Consider the following 4,340-nt stretch of genomic DNA (forward strand, 5'->3'; position numbering starts at 1 on the left):
AATTTGTTACAAAATTTGGAGACACAGTTAAGCAAGAAATAAACGTATTACGTGATAACGAAAACAAAGAACTAGGTTGATAAAGACGAGAAGTCATTATCAGATTAATACTCATGAATTAGATGGAACTGCAAGAACTCACGCTTCACATTCAAATAAACAAGTAAAAAATTGAGTTCAATGTTACTATTATAAAACGGATATGGAATTACCGCAAATTAAGCTGTAACCCTCTATGATAAGTCTAAAAGGAAACCTAAAATGAGGAAAAAGCAGCGGTTTTTATTAAGTGATATGAAATAGATTAATAAAAAGTAAACTAGGAAAAACGCGGTTTCATGGGTGATAAAAAAAATTCCATACCTTAATTATTAGATTCATTAATTGAGATCAGCTTACTTATCATATTTTTCAATTGAATTAAGATGTGTTCTCGCGGACAATTAATGTTAAATATAGATAAAGTTTTAGGTCCCGCTTTTGTGACACTGTTAGTAAACTCATCATATTCAAAGTAATTATTTTCATTAAAAAAGTACAGTTTCCCGTTTAAATATCTAAATGCCCCTGTTATTTTATTAGGAACACCTTCAAATAATTCGTTTGTTAAACCAGGAACATTATATCCAGAGATGCAACTAGATAATGTGATATATGTATTATCTCTGAGAAAAAGATAAATACCACCTGAGTAAGTTGTTATCGCTGCCGAAATTGGACTCGATATTTTAAATTCTTCGCTGATAGATTTCGGATAATTAGTTTTAAGTTTAAAAGTAGATAATGAAAAAATATAAACTTCATCTTTTACAATAATTACTATATCATCTGTTGAGGGTTTATGATAAATTGCTGTAATTTCTTCAAAATCTTTTGGTAAAAATGTTAACCACACAGTAATTAAATATGGTTTTGGATATGAATTTTTACCTATTTCAATTAACCAAACCCACTTTTTATAAAAGATGTATAAATGTGTTTTAACTATTAGAAATTTATCTATTGTTTGTAAACTACATAAGTCTGGAAATTTGTTGTTGTTATCTTTTGGAAGAACAGTTACATTTTTAGGGGTTGATGTAGTTAGTAGGGATTTTTGCGTTGTTGTTGTTGTTGTTGTTGTTGTGGAAACGTTAAAAGTGGGTTTTTGTTTTGATTTAATACCATACAAGTTCTGTATTGCCCAAATATCATCTTGGTCTAATTTAGACCTTGAATTTGAATAAAAAGAGTACATTATTGATGTATTAACAGAGGAGTGTTCTAATCCTAACGTATGTCCCAATTCATGAATTATAACATTTAATAAACTAGGTGAATCCGAATATGATGCATCTACAGTTGTTGAATAAGACCAACTTTCTGCATTATCGATATGAATTTCCGTAACGTTTATATCATTAGGGAAATCTGCATGAGCAAGAACGTTTCCAGGTCCATCGAAATCAGATGAACATTCACGTTGATGAATAAAATATTTATGTTTTCTTGCTGTAAAAGCTATAAAGATATTAGGATATCTGTTACGAGGAGTTTCAGTAAATTTTAGGTTTGTAAATTCTTCCCAAATTGAAAAAGCTTTTCGTACTAAAGATTTAATATGACTATCACCCACATGTGCACGCCACGTTATATTAAAATGAGACCACTTCTTTGGATGTAATGTATAATCTGATAAAACAGCATCAGGCAATCCACAACGTGATTGTTTAATTAATTTCAGAGTTTCTTGATTAATTTCACCTGTTGCAGGTAGATTGTAAAACTCTTGAAAATTAAATAAGGCTTCATTATAATTTTCTTTATATCTGATAGAATTGTTTGAATTGATGTCGTTGTTTAGAGGTTTCAAATACCCATATTTAGATAAAAAGTTAACAACATCTTGTTCATCACTTGCACTATTATTCATGTTATCAGCAGTAACAATCGATGTTGAAATCAATAGATATAAAATAAGAACACACATGTTGTTTGATTGAAAACTCACATGCAACTGAATTATCTTACCTTATATTGTTCATATGTAATTAAAAAATGAAAAAGACAAATAAAAAACAGGTTGATGATTCATTATTTATTTATTTATTTATTTAGTAGTAGAACCACAGGTTAATAAAGTAGGAGAAGGAAACGAGATTAAAACTTTATACGTTTATTTCGGTAAATTCTGAATTACATAATTATAAATAAACCGTACATTATTAAGACTACAGATACATATTTTAGTTTTTAAGTAATGATGCATACATAACGGAAGTTGTGGTTGCAATTTTGGACAAGAGTTTGCTTCCTCCAAATTGATGATCCTAGGGTAAAAGTCCTTTGAATCGAAAAATTGTCTTAAAAAATCCTCTTTAACGCTTCCTTTTACGTAAATAATATCGATAACATCATCGATAATATTTTCTTCTAGTATGTTATAAATATTTTCATAGTCGATATTTCCACTGTTGTAACGTAATAGATGATGATTTAATTCTAAATATTTCACTTGTTTTTTTACATCAGCACTTAGTTGACGAAACGGCACCGGTGATTTAAACAAATAGTGACCAGTTCGATGTCCATCAAATATTGTTAATTCTTTAACGATGAATTCAGGTATATAAAATCCTTGAACATCAATCACTACTACCTTCATGTTGAACACTTAAATCTAGACTGAAAAATTTGTTCACGATGAGCAGAATTTAAGATCTTCTTTAAAATATTTTTCATTTGATTAATTCTAAACTTAAACCTTTCTCTGTCTGCAGCGCATTGTATCCAATAGTTTCCTTTTCTAGCATCTTGATAAGCATATGACCAAACTATTAGATTATGTACTTCCGGAGCACTATCACTTATAGTAACACTTTTTTTCATCCTTATATCAGTTGTCTAATTATTCCTGTTAACGGATAGTAACTGCATTATTCTATCATGAATGATAATACAATAAGCTCTTGTATCGGCTGGGAAATTATTATCGCTTTCAAATTCTAAGCTGATATCAATGGTGGAACTTCGAATTGCTTCGTTTTGCTTGGAACAATCTAATACAAATATCGGTCTTTTTTTATAATCTGTATAGCTTAATATAGGTTCAGCACGATCTTTTCCATTAAATTCCTTATAAAAATCAACGTAAGCTTGATATGCTTCTAAATATTTATTTTTAGCAAATTGTAGTTTCCATGTTTCATATGGATAAACATTTGAATTCAACCACAAACGTACGCTTCTTACATCACAATGATCAAATAGAGTAACATCAGACTTTGGATTATTTTTTCGGTTTGTTTGAAAGCAAACGATAATAAATCTTGGTTTTTCTAATTGAGTCGATGTTTTAACTCTCCAGATGTCGTTATTAGTTTGTCAAACTGATGGAAGTTCATGAATTTCCCATTTTCTGAACGGTAACGATATAACACGATCTTTGTTGATCCCTTCTAATATAGTTAATTTAATTTCATCATTTGGATAAACATGTTTTGCTTTTAATTCAATATTGTTAATCTTAAGTGTCGCTTTTCTCGTTCCGGTAGAAATGAAACAATTAGCATCGTTACGACTTCGTATTAGTCGAAGTTTTTGATGACCGCTAACTATCCGATGATAATCAAATGGTAAATTTAACAGATAAGATAAAGGGATTCTAAATGAAAACGTATTATCAGTTTCATTAAATGTCTTCAGTTGTTGACTTTCTTGATCATTCCATCCAGCGAGAGTTAATGCTCTTACTTCATCTTTGCCATAACATAGAAAAGTTTTGATTGTAGATACTGTTCCGACTTCACGTACACTATCTAACTCAACATTATTCAATTCATAGCTTACATTCTCAAATAAATATGCCGCTGCATTATTAGTCAAGGTTACATTTCCACCGCCAGTTTCCGGTACCGGATCTGGTATGAACTCACCGTCCACTTGTATAAATGATTCAAAGAGAGAAATCCAAATATCTCTCTGATTAATTATAATTTCGATTTCATCATTGTTATCGAAAGATCTTACTTGCGGACTATATGTATGTTCTTCCTCTTTACTTATGCTGTCGTCTATTTCCGGTGAACTGTAAACCTGAAGTTTGCCGGCGGACATTATATCCTAACGATTTAAGAATCTGCACGCTCTGATGTGATAATGTCGACTGATGACAAGATACTGACTGATAATTTGATGGATTGTATGATTTTTTATATTGATTTTGAAACACTAAACCCATGTTTATGCTTCTTTTTTCAGAGCAAGACGAATATTGATTGTTTGACCGTTAAAATCTATAGGACGATGGTCTTGATCAACAATATCAATAGTTAGGTTAGGTATATTGGATCTATTAATGA

The sequence above is a fragment of the Tribolium castaneum genome, chromosome 7 (genome assembly GCF_031307605.1).
Source record: "Tribolium castaneum strain GA2 chromosome 7, icTriCast1.1, whole genome shotgun sequence".
NCBI classification, from domain to species: domain Eukaryota; kingdom Metazoa; phylum Arthropoda; class Insecta; order Coleoptera; family Tenebrionidae; genus Tribolium; species Tribolium castaneum.